Source organism: Rhineura floridana, chromosome 3 (assembly GCF_030035675.1).
Source record: "Rhineura floridana isolate rRhiFlo1 chromosome 3, rRhiFlo1.hap2, whole genome shotgun sequence".
NCBI classification, from domain to species: domain Eukaryota; kingdom Metazoa; phylum Chordata; class Lepidosauria; order Squamata; family Rhineuridae; genus Rhineura; species Rhineura floridana.
Genome location: NC_084482.1, coordinates 99,023,651 through 99,046,437, shown reverse-complemented (window position 1 = coordinate 99,046,437; position 22,787 = coordinate 99,023,651). Strand labels below are relative to the sequence as shown.

At 43.7% G+C, this 22,787-nt stretch overlaps 1 protein-coding gene across 1 annotated transcript in view; it reads left to right on the top strand.

Annotated features, from left to right (window-relative positions):
• Nucleotides 1-3,980: 3,980 nt before the first annotated feature.
• Nucleotides 3,981-22,787, top strand: part of RAD50 (RAD50 double strand break repair protein) — a 258,175-nt gene continuing 239,368 nt past the window's right edge. Inside the window, exon 1 of the mRNA XM_061617060.1 lies at nucleotides 3,981-4,228. The gene's annotated coding sequence lies outside the window, so the exon portion shown is untranslated. The remainder of the gene's footprint in view (nucleotides 4,229-22,787) is intronic.

The following is a 22,787-nucleotide window of genomic DNA, read 5'->3' as shown; positions in this document are numbered from 1 at the left end:
TGTCTCCCAAGGGCGTATCTCCCTCGATCCTTCAAAACTTCGATGGCCGTCCCATCAGTCTCTTCCACTATACCCTCATTCACACATATAAACAATCGGCTTCCATCATTCTCAGGGACTGTTTCTAGTCAAGGTTCTGAAATCTTTCCCAGAGCAATCAATAGTTGCTTTAATCTGGTGATTAGTTCAGTCTGCTCATCTACAGTAAAATCTTTGTAGGAATCGAGGAGAAAGAGCTCCTCAGGTAAATTATCATATTTCCTTTGATTAACAACGTTGTTGATTGGTGTGTGAACTAAATTCTCCAGCAAATGCGAATAAGTCTTTACTTTCTGTACATTTCTTTGCTCCTCAGGTAAATTGTCGTATTTCCTTTGGTTGGCAGCGTTGTTAGTTGGTATATAAATTAAATTCTCCGACAAACGAGAACACGTCTTTATTTTCTGTAAGTTTGTTTGAGGGGTGTTCTCTAGTTTTCCAATTTTCTTTGTCAAAATTTGTCGAATAGATGTCTTTGAGTGAGGTAGACAAAGACTTTGAGGTGGTGCCTGATTTTCAAAGACTCTTATTAATTCAATATGATGAAATGCTAAAAAGAGTCTTCATATAAAAGGTTTACTGCAGTAGGAGTATGAAAAGTTACTAATGCTTTAATCGCCGTATAGCTAGAGGAAAGATAGTGTACCGATTTATACCAATTTATTTATATAGTTTTTTATTTAGTGTAGTGTGTATAACAACAATCAAAATTAAAATGTGTTTCAGGTTTGTTTTTTAATAACTGGTGGTCTGTGCACAGTCTGATTCTCTGCATGTTTGTCTTGGGTACATAGGAAGTTGCCTTACATTGTGTCAGATCCTTGGTCCATCTTTGTGTACATTGGTAGTCTGCCAATGCTTTTCTGGCCTGGGACCCATGTACAAACCAAATATGCATTTGAGGACCTTTTTCTTATTTCCCCCCCATATATTGGTATGGTGGTAGTGCTGCAAGTGTGACCCACCTTGGATCAGACTGTGACCTGGGTGGATCCTGGCCCACCATTTGAAGGCCAATGACCTGTACTGTTTGGCAGCAGCTGTCTAGGATTTCAGATAAGAGCACCTGTCCTAGCCCCCCATAGAGATGCCTGGGAAAGAATGTGCCCCCCCAACTATGCTTTTGCCCCGGGCCCCGCACATGCTAAGGGCGGGCCTGAGCAGAGAAATTCACTAATAGGCAAAAAACCTTGCGGTTTAAGAATGTACCTGTAGCCCACAGATATTTCTATCAAACTTTTAAAAATTGGGCAGCTCTAGTGAATGCACCAGGGGAGCAGGGGACCTGACCTCTCTGAGATATTGTACTGCCCTACAAATTTGGGTTGGTCTTTCACAGTCCAGTCCACTTCCTGTGTAGCTTGGAATAATGTGGTTTCCTTGCTTTTTAAAGTTTGATAGAAATATCTTTTAGCTATAGGTATGTTCTTACACTGCAAGAATTTCTCTGTTTTTTAATCTGGAAGGTAAGAAATGGGATCCTGTGCAAGTTTACTGAGAACAGGTTGATCGTTTGCATGCTTATTGAGTTCAGTGGGATTTACTCCCCTGCAATCATGCTTAGAATAAGTGAAACTGACCACAAGGGATGGGGAGGGGAGGAGGGGGAGGCACTGACTATTCTGCAGAATAGTCTCCAGTGGACATGAGGAGTGTCTCAGTTTGCACAACTTAAAACAGTGGGAGGTGAAATATATTCTAGGTGTGCTCTTATGTTTTTAATTGATCATGCCCACCTTGCTTTAAGTGAAGTGATTTAAACATAGTAGGCTGAAAACATGCATCTTGGGCAGGCTAAGTTTGTTTTTTCCCAACAGCTAGAGTCATTCCTGAAGTAGCAACATATTGTAATCAGTCTGATTTTACATAAGTGCAGTTTCAGATTCAACTGTTAATGCACCCAAAATAGAAATGGAACATAACCTCCAATTTGAAACACAAAATGCTGTCTTCATCATCATATGACACTGACCAATAAAAAGGCTTTGAAACTAATAAAAATAAATTTGACACAGGTTTCTAGGATGAACAATGAGAGAAATAAAATTTTCTAGATTAGATTCTCTGTAGAAACAATAGTAACACAGGAATGAAGCAAGGTAAGAAACCAACAAACATACAAAAATATAATTCTCCATCTTTGGAGATGGCAGGTATTGCCACCTCTCACCATATGCTCAGAGGCGCATGTTACCAAATTCTTCCAAGCTACACAGCAAGTGGATTGGACTGTGAAAGACCAACCCAAATTTTGTTTGCATGTTGACAAATTTGTAGGGCAGTACAGTATCTCAGAGAGGAGTTCAGGCCTCCTGCTCCCCTGGTGCATTCACTATAGCTGCCCAATTTCCCTGCTTTTTGAAGTTTAATAGAAATATCTGTGGGCTATAGGCACATTCTTAAACTGCATGTTTTTTTGCCTATTAGTGAATTTCTTTTAATTGTGAACAGTGTGACGCTGGCTTCAAAAGTACAAATATTTTACAGGTACATCATTTCTGCCACAAAAGTGCTTCTTGAAAAGTCCCTAGTCATAACAGTAGAGAAGATTTCAGGGAAATTTTAATTTTGTGCAGATCGAGTTCATACAATTTTTTTCTCTTGGGGTCAATGAAATTTATTTGTCAGATAGTTTGTACTGGATTCCACTCTTACAAACTGTTTCTTTTCTGTAGTAGATAAGCCACAGATAAGCAGTGATGCAAGAGGGATACTGGGAGCTGTCTTCTGACAGCGGTGGAATAAGAGGAAGTGGAGATGCCTCCCACCCCAAACCCTTCAGCTGCCAAAGGCAGTTCTACCCCATACTTACTTCCAGCCCTATTAACTACCAGGAGCTTCACTAGTTTCCATTAGTACTAGACATTTACCATATCTGCATACCAGAAAAATACTTTACTTACTGTTTGTCTGCTTCAGTTTCTAATTATTTTCTCCTGCCAGACAGCTATTAAAGGCACAGGAAATCTGCAAGTAGAGAAGACTAGCAGGCCTATGTGTCCAACACTGAGCTACAGGGAAGTTTAGCCATTCGGCCAACTCCTGACTCCCAAAGGCTTATGGTATCTAATATCAGCAGGGAGAACCTAGGCAAATCCCTTATACCATGTCAGGCCCTTGGTCCATGCAGCTTAACATTGTCTACAGTGCCTGGCAGTGGCTTTCCAGGATTTCAGACAAGTCTTTTCCAGCCCTACTTGTGCTTTTGTCACATCACCGCAGTGATGCGCCTGCTGAGCCTTTCATGGCCGTGTGACCAGAAAGAAACACCTGAAGATATATGTGTGGAAGGCTTATTATTATTTTTATTCTCCACGTTTCCATAGCATTGTGATTTTTTTTAAAAAAAAATCCTCATGACTATTCATAGGCATTTTAGTGTGAACTTCTAATAAGCACATTTTTTCATGTGGTTGCAACTAATATGCATGCTTTTGCAAACAATATTCCCTAATATGCATTTTGTATGTGCCCCCCCCATATTTGCATTGTTATGCATACTTCTGCCCAATATGTAATTTTTGTGCACATGTTTTGGTTGGGAGAAATGTACTACAAAATTGGGAGAAGTGTGCCATTTAAACCATAGCTGTGTTTAGGTTCACACGGTTCAAGAAGTGTGAATTAGGTCGTTTCTTGTTAAAAATGGAAACAAAATCAACGTTCTCCCCCACCTGCAGTGACCTATATAGTAACAATAGACCAAGATCATCCAGGACTGAACCAGGCTCAAATTAATTAAGTTATCTACTTTTGTTTTCTCAAACTTCTCCTTTCATCTCTCTTCCTCCCTTTAGGACATCTCCCTTTCTCTCTTTTTTTCTTTTTCCTCTTTGAAGTATGGTATGAAGCAGGGCAGAAAAGAAAGTGAAAGTAATAGTTATCTGCTTTTTGTTTTGAACGGTCAATCCAAGGTTTGTAGTCGATTGCATCTTATGTAGAAGATAAGAGTGTAACAGAAAATGGGCCTTTGAAACATCTAGAAATCACCACAACCTTTAAATTCAGCCAGGATTAGGGGTGCCAGCTGCTCCCCCTCCCCCTTCTGCCTGACCTTTGAGGACTGCTGAAGAAAAGAAGCAATGCCTTGGCTGCTAATGTGATTGTTTCATGTGGCAGGACACAATCATTATTGTGGAGTTGGAAACCATCTTTCAAACCTTAACAGAACAGAAGAAGCTCGAGAAAGGTAAGTAGATCCAGAAATGGGGGTGTATGTGGCTGGGGGAGAGAGAGAGAAAGCAAGCCTGAAGGCCTGGCCCTTGTTGCTATAACTGTAGCCTTGAGGCAGAAGGACTGTCTCTCCCCTGCACCACCCCTGCTCTCATTTTGCAAACATTGAGCCTGACAAAGAATTCTGTGACGCTCAAAATCTACTTCATTGCTTCCTGGTATACAGTTGGTTGCAATCACAGTATGATAATACTTTTCCTATTTGGATTTTTTCTTTCCATAATTCAAACAGTAATTGCCAGGTGTACAAGCAAAGAAGGTATACAGCACCCAGAAACTCCATACCCCTATCATTGTTTTTCTTTAAGATGATGTAAGTTTCGTTTTCTGACAGTACAGCAGACCTCTGTGTGTGTGAGAGAGAGAGAGAGTGGGGCAGGGAGGGAGCGTGGGTGTTTTAGGAAAGGCCCATTTGTATCCTTTAGTCTGGATTTTCTTTAGCGTTTTATTTTTCTTGAAATATAGCTATGTTGCATTCTTGGCCTTTGCAAACTGATTTGAATAGCTTGGCTGATCAAGCAATGTATTTTAAAGGATTTGGTCATGACTTATCCTGTTCCTTTTGTCTATGTGGTCATGACTTATCCTGTTCCTTTTGTCTATAATCAGAATGTGATGCTTGCTCCAAACTCTGAATCATCATCACTGAAGCAGTGCCTAATGTTTAAGGATAACTCTCATCTGTAGGTTGCAGATCAGTGTTTGGAAGGGCAGCCTTGGAACCCACGGGAGGGGGGCATGAAAGTAGCTTGGGAGGGAGAAATGGTCAAAACTGTACCAAAAAATAAAAAGGCAGGTGGGGAAGGGGTTAAACAACTCCCCCCTTCCCCACACTTTTCTCTATAAATATTTAATATAGTCCCTCTGTCAGGGCTTTGTTTTACCATGTGGTTTGCCACTTAATGTGAGGCATGTTGCTGATGTATATCTAACACTGCATGCTAAAGGTTCTACTTTTCTGTGACCTTTCTTTAAATAAATCAGTGTTGCTTGTTTCAAAAGAGAAATGCCAACCCAGGGGATTTGTAATCTTCAAAGAAATTTACAGGTGAAGTGATGGTGCAGATTCTGACAAGCTTACTGGCTCTTTTCAGGGAAATGTTTAGAATGTGAAGATTTTTTGTTTTAAGGGAGGGTAAATTTGGCATCCTTCCTTTGCATTTAATAAGCGTAGTTCTGTTTGCTGGAGTGTATAGTATTGTGCATGATGTTGCTTTGCATTCTGTGCTGCATGATTATGATACATTAGGGTTTTTGCGGTGTGCGGGAAATGTTCCAAAAATTCTTCAGAGATTGTGATGCCAGCACTCTTTATAAAAGAAGACTTATAGTGCTGAGAACCTAATGGATGTTATATATCTTTTAACTCAAAATACAAGTACATTTGTCAAACACTTTAGAGCCCTTTATCTGTTTCCTATAAGCTTTATGATTGGTCATATTTGGGGCAGGTTATCTTTATAGCATTCTGTATCTTGATGGGTGAATAGATTTATAGAGCACCTGAGTTACAGCTTCATTCGCAATGATGTTTCTAACTGCCTGCTCATCGGTCAACAGGAGCAAAACATAACACCTTTAAGTGGTTAGAAAATCATTTTCTTTAACATCTACCATGTAATTCTCTAACGTGTAATACCTTAGAATGCTATCTCTAATGTCTTTCATGATCTGATTCTTTTGAAAAAAGTATGTTGCATCTGTTTCTCATAAGCACACTTCTCTTTACAGAACCAGAGAAAATACTGGGAATTCCCCTTTCCCCCTTTTTTCCTGGCCTTCTAAATGGCGATTGGTGCTTTAAATGAGGGATGGCCAACGTGGTGCCTTTCAGATTTTTGGACTGAAACACCCATCATTCCTGACTATTGCCCATGCTGGCTGGGGCTGATGAGAGTTGTAGATCACTTCCAGACAACCTGTTTATTGAATGACCTGATTTGTTTGTAAGGAGGCTAGACAATGTCCGCTATTTAATGAGCATTCATTCTGATTTGTTTGGGAGGAAGTTATATGCTGTTATTCGAGGCAAGTTTTGTCCCACACTTCCCAGTGCATTTTCATGTCACTTTCCTTATTGCAAAATGTGTTTGTTATTCAAAAGCACCCAATCATCTTGAATTGGATCACACTGAGTTCCACCCTGGTCTGGAAGTGCCCATAGTCCGAAATATCTGTAAGGCATCTTGTTGGCTCCATGGTAGAGGGAATCTGAAGTGCTACTCCCCCCTCTGTCTTGAGTGAGGTATATAGACCACCAAAGGACCCAGCAGCCTTCATTTCTGTGCTTGCCTTAAACCTTTGGATTTCACATTCCTTCTATCTCATATCAAGGCCCTTTATACTGTAGATCTTAATGCGAGGGTTAGATTGCAATCACCACTTTTCCCAGCCAGAAAATTATATTTGTTGGCTGTTTGTATTTTTACCCCATTTCCATGGAGGCTGGTCTACTAAGGCAAATGGGGCACTGCCCCACCATCTTCAATCTGCCATCAGCCAACTCCCCGCCTGCTTGCCTCTTACGTACAACTGGCCCAGGAGGTGGCCCTGGCTGTCAGCTTCCTCCTCCTTAGTCTCAAGATCAGAACACAATGAATTTTCTAGAAGCCAGAAACCACAACTGCATGCCAAAACCCACAGATATGAGAGTAAATATGCACCACAAGGCACACCTGCTTTTGTTTGTTCCATCTGGCACACGAATTGGCCGGGGGGGGGGGTCCAGGATTTCTATAACAGATGCTACCTGTACTTAAATCTTTTTCAGAATTCTGCCTCATTTCAAGAAATAAGGTTTTTATAACTAACTTTAAAGCTGAAATAAAAACCCCAGGCTTTTAATTTAATTTAATTTAATTTGAAGCAAGATTTTATTGTTTTTAGGCTTGGCCTATTAAAATAGTTCCCTGCCAAATCTTACCCTCCAGTGCACACTTCTCTTCGCGTAGCGCTTCCCTACTGCTGCCTCCTCCTCCTCCTCCATCATCTGTAGTCCTTTCCTGTTTACATAAGAAGAGCCCTGCTGGGTCAAGCCAAAGGCCCATTTACTCCAGCATCCTGTTCTCTCACAACCAGACACGTATGGAGAGTCCACAAACAGGGCCGTAGGGCAACAGTACTCTCCCCACTTGTGATTCCCAGCCACTGGTAGTCAGAGGCATACTGTCTCTAACACGGGAAGAAGAACATAGCCATGCCATCCTAGAGCTGTGCTTGCAGAAGAAGCAATGGCACATGTACCTGAGTTGGATCAGACTCATATAATTTCTGTGTTCCTGACCTCTGTATTTGTCCTTCAAAATTCTTTTAGCATGAGCTCCAAATGTCATAACTACTTGAAACAACCCTCCTGTGTTGGGGCCTGAAGCTGGTGGAGGTGGATGAACCACCCTATTCAAATCCCTGCCGTGGCGTTGCTGGCAGGGAGGGCACAGTGGCATTCTTGCACCCTTCTGTCCTTTTCTAGGCCTGTCGGTTAGTTTGTCTAAATGTTTTCGCTCCATTGGAAATGGAAAGGAAGCTATATACAGCATGCCAGCTCCAGAGCTGGTGTATGCTTCCCCCAGGTGTTGTTGGGGGAGGTTGTCAGGAGACTTCTGCTGCCCCAGTGCACTCCTAATCATCCCAGACACACTCCCTTCCAGCCTCTGCTGATGTTGGAGCCCTGACATTGGTGACGCAAGGGTTGTGGATCTTTCCATGGTGACAAGGAGAGGACCTATGAGGCTGGATTTTTCTCTCCAATCTCTTGCCTTTCTTTCTCTACCCATGGAAGGGGAGATATGACACATCCTATTGCTCCTGAGATGCCCTTCCAGGGACCATAGGATCGCTGGGCCTGTTGGTGCATTATTATTATTTAAGAACAGAAGACCCTTACTGGACCCATCTAGTCCATCATCCAGTTTCCCACAGTGGCCACCTGGAAGCCCCAAAAGCAGGCCATGAAGGCAATGGATGTTTTCCACTCTTGCCTCCTCTCAAGTATCTGGTATTTGATGGCTGTTATTACATCTGAACATAGCTGGAAGAGTACAGTGGGGAGGCGAGCCTGGCTGGGAGTCTAGAGTCTGTAAGTTCAAATCCCCGCTCGTGTCTCCTGGGTGTCAAGGGCCAGCTAAAGATCACCCCACAGTGAGTGGCTCAGGGGTTACGTTCCCTGCCACCTGTGCAGCCGTGGGCAAGCTGCATAGTCCCAAGGAGCCCAGTTGCCCCCCAGCTGGCAGTTGCAGACAAGGAAGGGGCTGGCTTGTGCAGCTGTGGCAAGCTGAGCAGGCCCTAGCCAGCTGGGGAGGACTAGCCTCAAAGGGAGGCAACGGTAAACCCTCTCTGAATACTGCTTACCGTGAAAACCCTATTCATACAGGACGTTGGGCCCAATGTCCTGTAGGACCCTGCAGAGTTGCGTAGCGGAATGGAGAGTATTGAGCGAGCTTATGTGTGTGTGTTTGAATCTTTGCTAAGATTCTACCTTCCCTGCAAATTAGTCAGACAGAGACTTTAAATTTTTAAATAAGAAATAACTACTTTATTCTGGAAGTACATGCTTGATAGGAAAGAGTTCTATATCTAGCTAACTAGCTATCTTGGAGCAGCAGACTCTGATCCCAGGGTCTGCACTCATGCTGGTTGAGAGGGAGAGACAAAGGAAAGATGTCTGCTCCCCTCTTGAGAGAAAGACGACTGGAAGGAGGGAAGGAACTGAGATCAACATCCTCCTGCATATTATTTATTATTTTTATTATTTTATTTCATTTTTAAACCGCCCATAGTGAGTAGCTCTCTGGGCGGTGAACAAAACAAGATTAAAATACAATATTACAATAAAATTACAATAAAATCAGCAACAAGTTAAACGAAAAACATTAAATGAAACACATTGAACATTAAAATGCCTGGGAGTATAGCCAGGTCTTAACCTGTCGCCTAAAAGAAAGTACCGAAGGCGCCAGACGTATCTCCTCAGGTAGGCTGTTCCACAGTTCGGGGGCCACCACAGAAAAGGACCTAGATCTAATAACAATCCTCCGGGCATCCTGATGAGTTGGTACCCGGAGGAGGGCCTTGGATACTGAACGAAGTGAATGGGTAGGTTCATATCGGGAGAGGCGTTCCACAAGGTATTGTGGTCCCACACCATATCAGTCTAGCAGAAAGGAAGAGACAGCAGGAGATCAAAGGACAGGTATAGCCTAGCACCCAAGAGGTCTCCTCTCTAGCTGCGTCTTTAGCCCCATGCAGCCTCAACCCACAAGTTGGAGTCGAACCTCATACATTCCAACAATTCATAGGGTAGCCATAAGTCGGGATCAACTTGAAGGCAGTCCATTTCCATTTTTCATTACGTCTGAACGTTGACATTCCATTTTGCTTTTACAGCTGAAAAACTATAGGTCAACCTATCCACCATGAATATATCTAATCTTTCAAATCCTAGTGACCATTCTCAGCAAATTCCGTAAAGGTGCTGTACACTCCCTCCCCTTCAATACATGCATTTCCTGAGCATCTTACAGATTTGCCTGATGTCTGTATTCTGCACTACCATTTTAAGCAGTCTTCAGAAGCTTTTATTAACGTGAAGAAGACTGCTAAAGTATTATTTGAAATGTGAAATTTCTGAAAAAAATAAGAAAATCTAAACATAAGTACCCAGAATCAATTATAAAGATTTAACTGTACAACTTATAGTGTAGTGCTGCATGCACCCTAATCTCTGAGTAGTGTGAGACTTCCAGGGGTTCCAGCACTTACTCAAGGTTCAGTTTCCTTGGAATGGTCAGCGGAGACTGTGGTGTCCTTGGGATATACCGTTTTATTGATGCATATATACAATCTGAGCACAAGATGGAAAGGGTTCACAGCATTAACACTCCAACAGATCTTACTTCCCCAATAGGAATCCAGGGAGGTACCCCAAAGCCCTGGCCTTGGATTCAGCACAGAGAGCAAGCCTCTCCCTGTCTTTCCTGCTCCCAGGCCAACATCAGACTCACTAATACACACAGACTAGGGGCTTATCTTCACATTGGTTTACTGTGTGTTTGGTGCTACTCACATCTCTAAATTTGCATGGTTCACATGACATAATCAGCAGACAGAAGCTATCATGCAGTTTTCCCCCTGTAAATCCATACAGTTTGGGTGTCCTCCTGGACTCAGCTTTAAATTTGGATTTCTGCAGTGGCCAGGAGGGCTTTTGCACATTTGGGATTAGTGCGCCAACTGCGCCCATTCCTTGACCTGTCCGATTTGACCACGGTGACACATGCCTTAGTCACATCCCATTTAGATTACTGTAACGCGCTCTACGTGGGGCTGCCTCTGAAGACTGCTCGGAAACTTCAGTTGGTACAATGTGCTGCAGCCAGAATGTTAACTGGGGCTGATTATAGGGACCATACAACTCCCCTGTTAAAAAAGCTCCACTGGCTGCCAGTTTGTTTCCTGACACAATTCAAAGTGCTGGTGCTGACCTATAAAGCCCTATACAGCTTGGGTCCAGGCTATTTGTCAGATCGCATTGCCCTCTATGTGCCTGCCCGGACCCTGAGATCTTCAGGAGAGGCCCTTCTTTCAATACCTACATCTGCACAAGTACAACTGGTGGGAATATGAGATAGGGCCTTCTCGGTGGTGGCCGCTAGGCTTTGGAATTCCCTCCCTAGGGAGATAAGAATGACCCCTTCCCTGCAGTCCTTTCGCCGACAGTTAAAAACTTTCTTATTTCAGCAAGCCTTTGATTCCGAAGGCGGCCAAGGATAGGCCCAAAAGGATGTTATATTGTTCTTGCCAGTTTATTGTTTAATTATTCTGATTTTATGGTTATGTTTTTTAATTATTAGAAACAGTCTAATGCTATTTTAAAGTAGAGTTCATTTTTTAATTATATCTGTTTATACTTATTCATTTATGTATTATATGCTTTTATTTTTGATAGGTTTTTAATTGTATGTGTCTTTTATCTGGAAGCCGCCATGAGTTCCAATTTGGAAAAACGGCAGGGTATAAATAAAGTTAATAATAATAATAATAATACTAACCCAATCTGCTGATAATACAAAAAGTGGAGGAAAAAATTCTCCACTCGTTTCTCTTGTGGTGGCAGCTGCTTTGCTCCAATGCTTTTGGTGGTTTGTCAGTCGTTCCCTTTTTCATGCCCACTATCTCCTTCTCCCTTCTTTCATTTTGTTGTTTGACAAGCAACTTCCAACTGCTCTCCTCCGTTCTGCTGGCCTTTTTTATGTTGCTGCAAATGGTGCCTTTATTGTCTTTTTCCTCTAACTTGTGCACATAACACTGCTCAAATAAATATTTTTGTTTCAGCTGTATCCTACCAACCATAGGCAGGGAAACAGATATTTGCTCTTCTGTGTTTTTTAATGGAACCTACTGCAGCTGGTAGAAACAGACTGAGCATGCTTGATCACCTAGCAACCAGAGGGAGTGGATATGTATAATTAGAGGGCAGGGCCACAAGGAAACAGCAAGACTTATCCTTCCCAGAGGAATGCCTACTTGTGTCAATGGGAAGAAACAATTGGCAGCTGTCATTGAGCAGGAACTGTGGATGGCGCAAATCAATAGCAAAGATAAAAGCACTGTATTTGCTATAAAGAAATGCTCCCATATAGATGATCCCTAGTTCCTGGCCTCAGGCTTGGGGATGTGTGTGTGAAACTTACCACAGTTGTTCCTATGGCAACACATCTTGTCTTGACCAAGTCTTTAGATATGTAGATCAAGTACTTGACAAACCCATTAACTTCACAATGAAACTGGCTTGACCAGTACAGCAGGTTTATCTGTTACAGAATTACAGGCTTGAAGGGTATCCACAGATATCATCCAAACCAACCCCCCAGTCCTAGAACAGTATATAGGTTGTGCATTGCTGACTTGAGTAGTGGGAGGGGGGAGGAGATTCTCCTAACAGAAAAGTGGATATTGCATGAAGAAAAATGGTACTCACTAAATCAGGTGGCTAATAGGGCTGCATGCCTGTGGTGAGTGGGGTCAGAGGCAAAAGTGGAAGGAGCAATAGATGTGACACATACTTTTGTGTGGTAGACTAGAATCCAGCCACACACAAGCCTGAGGCTTTTACACACAGAAACATCTCTTCACTCAGACAAGCAAGAAGCATTATCACAGCGAGGACACATTCCCGCCAAGCAAAATGAGGGGGCACAGAGCAAGGTCAGTGAGAGATCCAGCCTTGAGAGAGGCCGGAGGCCCAAGCTGAGTGGACTGAAGGGCTCATCCCCACACCAAAGCATCACCCCCACACCAAAGCATAATTGAAACCAAAAGGCTGTCCACTGTTCTAAGTGACTTTTTCTTCTTTCATCTAACACTGCTACTGCAGAAGAGATGTAGGGCCCTTTTCCATCTTACCTTATTCTCTCTATAGGAAAATTCTTTGCAGTGATTCTCTCATTGCTGTGGCTGTCATAACTACCCTGATTTAACTCAATTGCTGTGTACCTCAAGAAACGGCCAGAGTTGGTGAGACTCAATGTGATTAGGGTGGTCCATGTAGTATAAGGCACAGAAAACAACATGTTGGCAGTTACAACTTGTCATGTAGACATCAGGAAAGTTTGGAAAAGCTGCACCTGTTGAAATTCCTTCTCCTGCACAACTGAAATGCCCAAGATCCCTGCCTGTCTCTGCATGTAGGCAATCTAACATAGCAAGGCCCAGGGCCGGCTCCAGGAAAGCGGGGGCCCTTGGGCATCAGCTTGCCCTGGCCCCCTGGTGGGTGGGTGTGCATGTGTGCATGTGCGCCCGCCCCATGTGCCCCCCGTCCCCCACAGCCCCCCTACCTGTCTAGTCTTTACCATTGCCCTTAATGAAGATGGCGGCCGCGGTTTCAGTACCTTAGGGAAACTGCAGCCGCTATCGTCATTAAGGGCAATGCTAAAAAGCCAGCTGACAGGTAAGTGGGAGGTGTGGGGGGGTGCAGATCGTGGAAGGGGAGCGGAAGGCCCCTCAGGGGCTCCTGTAGCTCTGGGGCCCTTGGGCCAGTGCCCAACCTGGCCGCCCTTTAGAACCGGCCCTGGCAAGGCCCACTAGACAGTAAGGGGTGGAGAGATATTGCATGGATAAACACAATACCTCAGCTCAGAAACATCTGGTAGTTTTCCTTTAAAAGGGGGGGGGATCCTGAGAATCCAACCTGGGAAAATTGTCTGTGTATCTGAAGAAAATTAGATACTGCACTGTGAACATTAGCTGGTCCTATTAATGGTTTTGTTTTACTGACCCTGTGAACTTTGTTATAATGGATCAAAACTGCACTTGGTTTTGAACCAGCAGATGGCAGCATGCACCCAGAAGATATTTGTATGAAGTGTGTGAGAGTTTCTCAGTCCTGGTTTCTTGGAGTGAAACAATCCATAATCCCCAGTTTGGACATCATGGTTTGTTGCTCCCCCTGTGGAAAGGAACAAAGCTTGAGCGACCTGTGCCTTCATGGTATGCCATTGACCATTGCTTACCCATAACATGTGAATGAGGCCAGTGTGTGCATATTATGTAAATATCTTGCAACTGAACATATGTTGGCGTGCTTCTGGACTGTATTCCAATGAATCTTATGCCAAAATAAGTCTGTTAGTCTCTAAGGTGCTACAAGATTCTCTTGCTTTTCCTCCAGAATAACTGATTTATTGGAAAATGAAATAAATAACAGGCAAAGGCACAAAAATCACATTTTTAACTCTTCTAGTGTTTTTTTAAAGGGGGGAAAGGATTTACAATCTTTAAAATATCAACATTCTCAGAGTCTAAAAGCCTCACTTTGAAAGTTACTTTGTGCACTTTTACCCACCCACACATAAATAATGCCATGTGCTTGGGAGTTCCTTGTTTTTTTTTTAATGAATTAGCTACAAGGCATCTGTCCAACAAAGACTTCAATAGATAAGAAATTAATACCATACCCAAAGGTTATGACTGGCTTAAATATATAACCCTTAGATCTCACAATACAGACATTGCAAAAAAAAAATGCCACCCACAACCCTCTGTAATTTGTGAGGAAAGCCAAAATGTTATCTATATAATAAGCCAGCAATGGGGAAACTTTTTCAGCCCAAAAGCCACATTCCCTTTGCGGCAACTTTGCAGAGGCCACATGCCAGTGGTAGGTGGGAATCAGAGTCAAAAGTGGACAGAGCAATGAATATGAAGTGTGCCTTTCTACAGTAAACCCACTCACACACCCCTCTCTGTTCTCCATTCAGGCAAGGAAGAAGCAGTGTCAGAGTTCAAAGACATAATCCAGTCAGTCAAAGACACTGAAGGGGAGTGCAAGGCAGGGCTGATGAGAGGTGTAGCTCAGGAGGGTGTGCAGCCTGCCTGGGAAGAGTCCCGAGGGCCAGACGGAGAGGCCTGGAGGGTCACATTTGGCCTCCAGGCTGGAGGTTCTACATTCTGCAATAAGCAGCAGCCCATTTCCTCCATAAAGACACATCTCTCTGCTAGAGAAATACATCCCATTGTTACATGTATTTATGCTGACCAAGGCTTGCAAAATCACCCTGTGGAAGTATCTGACTGAAATCTTCTATTGTAAACTTCCTCTAGCTACAAGAGCCATATGCTGTAAAGCAGGGGTCAGCAGAGGAGAGATCAGGTTCAGCTGTGGAGTGACAAAAGCCTCTTTACTCCCAATTGCACAATAGCAACCACCAGCTAACAGCAGCAACAACAAAAGAGCTTCATTCAGTTTTACTTGTATTTATAAAATGTATATATTGCTTAATATAAAAAGAAATCTCTCCACAGTTTACATGAAATATATATTAAAAATCAGATCAGTTCCTATAAAATTCAAATAAGGGTTTTTGAAAGCGAAATAAAAAACAAAGGAAACAAAATACCTTAGATAAAATTACCAGTGCATAGAGTCCATGAAAGCCTGAATAAATATGTCTTTAAGAGCTATTTAAAGCTGCCTACTGACTCTGCCTCTTGAACCACCTAGAGGAGGGTATCCCAAAGGGTGGGTGCCACCACCAAGAAGGCCCACTTGCATGTTGTCACCACAGATTTGTGGAATGACCAGAGATTTCCTTGGAAGATCTTCAACCTCAGCCTATTCTGTACTAGGAGAGCTGATTTACACTACTGTACAGTAATCTAGGTGTGAGGCCACCAGTGCCTGGACCACTGTAGCAAGGCCGTATTAAGTTCTAGTGCTGAAAGTAAATCTCTGAATGTGCTCAGACTCAGAGGCACCTTGTCCATTAATTCTCACTGTGTGTCATTTGCAACTGGCTCTGGTTGGTAGATCTTGGGAATTCTAGTAAAAAACAAAGTAAGACCCCACAAGCCTGAAGCCTTCCCACCCTTGCTGTAAAGGGGGAAGGTATAAAAGATGTGAATTTCCTGTGTTACTTGCAATGCTGTCTGATTGTTTTGGGAATATAAGGAGACAGACATCTGTGAAGTTAAAGAAGCACCATATTTCTCGTAGCAAGCTCCTTCCTTCACCCTCTGCCTTCTGTGCTCAGCACAACACTGGGAGGAATTCTCAATAACTTGTCATTTCTCTCTTCCTGCAAAACCTGTCAGGATGATTACATTTATTTATTTAATAAAGTTTATATACCGTTTAAACGTAAAGATCTCCAAGCAGTTTACCAAAAACACTAAAATTATCAATAAAACAGGTAAAAACAAATAATTAAAAACATATGTAAAACAATTAAAAGCTATTAACTAAAAAAAATATTAAGGCAGATAAACATCTATGTGTCTGGATAGGCTTGCCTAAACAAAAAAAGTTTTAAGCAGGCGCCAAAAGAAATACAGCAAAGCCCCTGCCTGATGTCAATAGGCAGGGAGTTCATAAGAACATAAGAAGAGCCTGCTGGATCAGGCCAGTGGCCCATCTAGTCCAGCATCCTGTTCTCACAGTGGCCAACCAGTTCCAAAGACTTGGTGCTGCCACACGAAAATAACAATTTCTTATAAATGCGGAACAAGTATTATGTGGCACCTGTATCAATGCCAGTTCCACTGTTCAGTAAACATTACGTTTGAACAATATTACTTTTCTTTTTATTAATATAAATGAGCCACAGTATCAGTGACTCATGGAGTGTCATAAAAGCTTCATAGTACGACATGTATTAGGAAGAGTTCTACGAGGGAAAATAAATAATAAAGGGATTTTAAAGTATTTTATTCCCACAAGTGACAGTGAGCGCTTCCCATCTGATACCAATCCAGTGGGTAGCAGAATCGCGCCAAGTATATGAAGATTAACTCCCAGCTGGGATGTGCATACTTGCCCCACCCCTAGAAAGTCTAGAAAGCACGTGTTGAGGAACTTTTGGCCCTCCAGATGTTGCTGAACTTCCCTGGCCATCATCCCTGGCCATTGGCCACACTTGCTGGGGCTGATGGGAGTTGTAATTCAGCAACAAATGGAGGGCCAAAAGTATCCCACACTTGGTCTATAGTAAATGTTTTGCAATGTGTCACACCAGCAAAGGGGTGGGGGAATATTGTGGTGCCACTGTAAAGCCAATGGAGACTCTTATCTTCCTTCAGCCTCTACTGTACTCTGCACAAAGTGCCATTTTAGCAGCTCTGACTGTTCAGCGACCTGAAGCTTTATACTTACTGTCCCACAGGTACCTGCCCTGCCCTTTCCTGTAATCTGGAGGTTATTTTTCAGAAGGGAACCAAAATTGCCTCAGGTACTGTTGCTTCGTTCAGATGGGTGGAGTCTTATCTATGGGTTCCTGGCTATAAATGAAAGCTGGTGGCAGGACCTTAATTCCAGTTCGTCTCTTCATCCAGCTGATGACATAATTTCCTTAATGTTGTGAACTCTCCTTGCTGCAATAGCTGAATTCCTACTTAACTGCAAAAGGCTCAGGTTGCAAATCTCTTGAATCTTGGCAAGTTTTGCAATGTGGAAGGTAGATTTTACCACTCTGGGGATTGCAATAATTACGGCAAATCTATTTATTTATTTGGTTTTATCCCACTAGCGAAGGATGGCATAGAATAGTTTCTCCCTCCTAAAGTAGAGATGGGGTAGGCTTTGAGAGGTACTAGCTGACCTAAGGTCATCCATTTAACTTCATAGATGAGGAGGGATTTGAACCGAGGTTTCCCAGCCAAGTCTAACACTCTTTCCAAGGAATGGGTTGGGGAAACCTTACACCATGGGTGGCTAATCTTTAGCCCTCCAAATGTTAGTGGACTGCAACTCCCATTTTCCCTCACCATTGGCCATGCTGGGTGGGATGATGGGAGTCCAACAACATGTGGAAGGCCGCAGGTTCCCCATCCCTGCTCTATTCACTACCATGCTTACTCTTTGGGCACCCAGCTCCCCTTGCCCATATGAGTAGTAGTAGACTATACCTGCAAATGCAGAAAGTGGCCCAAGGTGCATACTCATTTCCCCTTAGCACACATTATTAGTGGAAATGCAAAGTTCATACAAAGATGAGTCTCTGGTGCATTCCCAGGGAGCAAAAAATGTGTTAATTGTGGTGTTCTGAATTCAGTTGGCATTATTCTTCCATTTGTGATTTTTTAATTTATTGATTGGATTTCTTACCAATCCTTCACCATAAAATCCCATGGTGATTTACAACAATATTGAAATACAATATTAAAATCAGTTACAGCAATTTACAATCAGAAGAAAAGGGTGGGTCCTAAACATATATAGCTACGGTATCCTAATTACCTTATTTTCTTTTTTTAAAATAACAACTAAGCTATGCAAAAACCAATATAAAAACAAATACAAGTAATAAAAATAGATAAAATCACACACTGACTACTATAACAATAGCTGTGTTATCACATCGTAATTGTTCAGCTGAAGGTTGTCACAATTTTAGAACACAGGATTTATTAATTAAAATGTATCATGCATTTTGCAGGCATTTGTGTCAGGACAGTACTTTCAGCAAACTACCATTATAGTTTGCCATTCTCATTTCAAGAAAGAATGGGGATTTGGAGAGAAGTGGGGTCAGTTGAAGATGTGACTGGGGGTTGAGTGAAGGGAGAATATTTATGTGGAGGCAGGATGTCACCTTGTTGCCTCTATTCCCCATAACTCTACACAATTGACAGATAATTCAGTGTTTTACTCTATTCCGTATACCTTCCCACGTGTCTGTGGGTGTGCATCAGAGGGCAGACTGATTCAACTGTTACTTGGTGCAGTGGTGTGTAAGTGTTGCTTCCCTTTGCCAACAGGGTGGGTGGCTACAGCTCAGTGGGCAAGGGCATGGACTTGCCTGGAGAAGATCCCAGGTTCTACCCCCAGGTTCTCCACTTAAAGGTTCTCCAAGGTCCACCTGAGGACCTTGGAGTAGCACTGCCAGTTATAATAGACAGTACTGAGCTACATAAACAAGTAGTCTGATTCAGTGTAAGGCAAGCTTAGATGTTCAAACTTTCTTTGTCAGAGTGCTTGTGTGTGAATGCATCCCATTGTTTATTCTTTTGCATGGTAACTGATAGTTCTCATACAAATTCATTAGTGAGCTTGAGTGTTATTGAGAGCTCAGATGTGTTCTTGAACTGTGATAACGCCACTTGCTTGTGTGTGTGTGTGTGTGTGTGTGTGTGTGTGTGTGTGTGTAAAACCTCTGGGTTTTTTTGTTGCTGGAATGTAGCCTACTTGTTGCTCCACCTATGGCCTCAGCCCTCGGGATTAAAAAAAAAGACTTTTCTACTCACCCTTGGCTGTACATAAAAATATTACAACAGTATGAAAAATATACGTTTTAGTTTAATACAGAATCAGTTTTAGCTGGCCTGGTTCCTGTTAATCCACCAAAGAAGTTTTGAAAATATTTGGCTTGTAGAATCATAGAGAACACTAGGAATAAGTGGCCAAGCCATGACTTGCCTTTCTTTTCCAATGACAGAGCTAAGTATGCTTCTCTGCACTAGCACAGATTAAATTGCATTGTCTTTCTTTCTTTGCTTTTTTTTGTACGAGTTAGCTTGACAAGAGCTGACTGTCTCTTTGTCCTTTCTCAGATCTTAGAATGGGGTGATTTCAGTGTTGGCATCAAGGCTTTCCTGAAATTCCAAAGTCGTGTTAATTGCCTTAATTCTGAAGAACTGCAGTAGCTAGCTGGCGCAATCATTGTCTTTAATGCACTGGCAAAATGTCTTGAACGAGCCCTGCAGTTAGCTACCATCCAGGCCTAATATTGCATGCCTGTATTGATTGACTGATTGTGAACAGGGCAGGTGATTCCTTCAGAGTGTGAATATCATAATGCAAGCAAAGATGACCTTAGCCGTTGTTGGTATGAGTCAATTTGTTTATGGCTGCATTAGCCAAGTTCCAAATCCTTTATTACAAAAGGCAGTTTCTTCTATATGCCGTCACGGTTGGCATATGATAAATTAACCTGAAAGCTGCAGAATCTGCTTTGTCACTTTGTTGCGGGAAAAGCTTTTAAATACTTTTAAATGCCAGGTCGGTATCTAATAAAATCTCCCTCGTCCACGATTTAATTGTTGACGAGGATGCCGACCTGGCATGTGTAACCGAGACCTGGGTGGGCGATCAGGGAGGAGTTGCTCTTTCCCAGCTGTGCCCACCTGGCTATACGGTTCAACACTGTGGTAGATCCGAGGGTCGGGGAGGTGGGGTAGCTGTGACCTATAGGAGTTCTCTCTCGCTCATCAAGCACCCTGTCCAGTTGACGACTGGTCTGGAGTGTCTTCACCTTGTGCTGGGTCAAGGAGACAGACTGGGAATTCTGTTGGTGTACCGCCCCTGCTGCCCAACAGCTTCCCTAACTGAGCTGACTGAGGTAGTCTCGGAGGTATTGTTGAGGTCTCCCAGACTATTGGTACTGGGAGACTTCAACATTCATGCCGAGACTGCTCTAACAGGGGCAGCTCAGGACTTCATGGCCTCCATGGCAACCATGGGGCTGTCTCAATTTGTTACTGGCCCAACGCATGTGTCAGGGCACACTCTTGATTTGATCTTCGCCACTGGACATGGAGATAGTGATCTGGAGGTGGGGAGTCTTTCAACAACCCCATTGTCATGGACAGGTCACCGCTTGCTGAAATTTAGGCTTACAGCACCCCTTTGCCTCCGCAAGGGTGGGGGACCTATTAAGTTGGTCCGACCCTGGAGACTAATGGATCCACAGGATTTCCAGAGGGCTCTGGGGGTTTTCCGGCTGATAAGACTGGCACTCCTGTCGAAGCCCTGGTCTAACTATGGAACACCAAAATGACCCGGGCCGTGGACACGATCGCTCCTGCACGCCCTCTCCCTTGCAGAGCTCATGCAGCTCCGGGGTATACCCCGGAGCTGAGAGTGATGAAGCAAGAGAGGAGGAGGCTCGAGTACAGATGGAGGCGGACTCCCGACGGATGCAATCATGCCTTGGTAAGTGCATCCACTAAACGGTATATAGAAGCGGTGAGGGCAGCAAAAAAGCGATATTTTGCTGCCACTATTAAATCATCTCTCAGCCGCCCAGCGGAGCTCTTTAAAGTTGTCCGAGGGCTTCTTCACTCTAGCCCTCCGGATATCTTAGAACCATCTCAAACCCGCTGCAATGAGTTTGCTGGGCACTTCCAAGATAAAATCTTATGCATCCGCCGGGACTTAGACTCCAATATTACGGCAGTTGAACCTAATGAGGTATCCGGAGCACGGCCTTGTCCTCATTTATTGGATGAATTTCAGTTGGTACAGCTTGAGGACGTTGACAAGGTACTTGGACTGGTGCGTGCAACCACTTCCGTACTGGATCCTTGCCCCTCTTGGCTAGTGAAAGCTGCCAGGGTTGGAACAGCCGGCTGGGCCAGGGAAGTGATAAATGCCTCCTTGAGAGAGGGAGTGGTCCCCTGCTGTCTGAAAGAGGCAGTGGTGAGACCACTCCTGAAGAAGTCTTCCCTGGACCCAGATAATCTGAACAACTATAGACCGGTCGCGAACATTCCATTTTTGGGCAAGGTTCTAGAGCGTGTGGTTGCCAACCAGCTCCAGGTACTCTTGGATGAAACCGATTATCTGGATCCATTTCAATCCGGTTTTAGACTTGGTTTCGGCACCGAAACAGCCTTGGTCGCCCTGTATGATGACCTATGTCGGGAGAGAGACGGGGGGAGTGTAACCCTGTTGATTCTGCTTGACCTCTCAGCTGCTTTTGATACCATCGACCATGGTATCCTTCTGGAGAGACTCACGGAATTGGGAGTTGGAGGTACCGCTTGGCGGTGGCTCCGCTCCTACTTGGCGGATCGTCTCCAGAAGGTAGGGCTTGGGGAACATTACTCGATGCCCTGGACTCTCCATTGTGGAGTCCCGCAGGGATCGGTCCTGTCCCCTATGCTCTTTAACATCTATATGAAGCCGCTGGGAGCGGTCATCAGGAGCTTTGGAGTGCATTGTCACCAGTATGTTGATGACACGCAACTCTATTTCTCCTTTTCATCTTCTTCAGGTGAGGCTGTTAACGTGCTGAACCGTTGCCTAGCCGCAATAATGGACTGGATGAGAGCTAACAAACTGAGGCTCAATCCTGACAAGACTGAGACGCTGTTGGTGGGTGCCTTCTCGACCCAGGTGGTGGATGTTCAACCTGTTCTGGATGGGGTTACACTCCCCCTGAAGGAACAGGTTCGTAGCTTGGGGGTCCTTTTCGATCCATTCCTGTCTCTTGAGGCTCGAGTGGCCTCGGTGGCACAGAATGCGTTCTACCATCTTCGGTTGGTAGCCCAGCTGCGCCCCTATCTGGATAATGTTGACCTCGCCTCAGTCGTCCATGCTCTGGTAACCTTGAGATTGGACTACTGCAATGCACTCTACGTGGGGCTGCCTTTGAAGACAATTCGGAAACTACAGCTAGTGCAAAACGCAGCAGCCAGACTGCTGACGAGGACCAGACGGTCCGCACATATAACACCTGTTCTGGCGTGTTTGCACTGGCTACCTATTTGTTTCCGGGCCAGATTCAAAGTGCTAGTTTTGACTTATAAAGCCTTACACGGTGCGGGACCTCAATACCTTGCGGAACGCCTCTCCCGCTATGAACCTACCCGCTCACTACATTTAACATCTAAGGCCCTCCTCCGAGTCCCGTCCCATAGGGAAGCTCGGAGGGCTGTTACTAGATCCAGGGCCTTTTCAGTAGTGGCCCCCGAATTATGGAACAGTCTTTCCGATGAGGTGCGCCTGGCGCCTACTCTTCTATCTTTTCGGCGCCAGGTTAAAACCTTTTTATTCTCCCAGGCATTTTAATTGCTTAATGTTAAGTTAATTTTATATCAAGTTGTTAAATGCTTAAGCTGTCTGTTTTAGGGATTTTATCTGATTCTTTTTTACTGTATTGTATTTTATTCCTTGCTGTGAACCTCCCAGAGAGCCATAGGCTAGGGGCGGTATAGAAATGGAATGAAATAAAATAAATATACTTTCAACCATACGTGCCAGCCTTATCACACTCTCATCTGCACGAAAGCCTTCACTCTGCTGC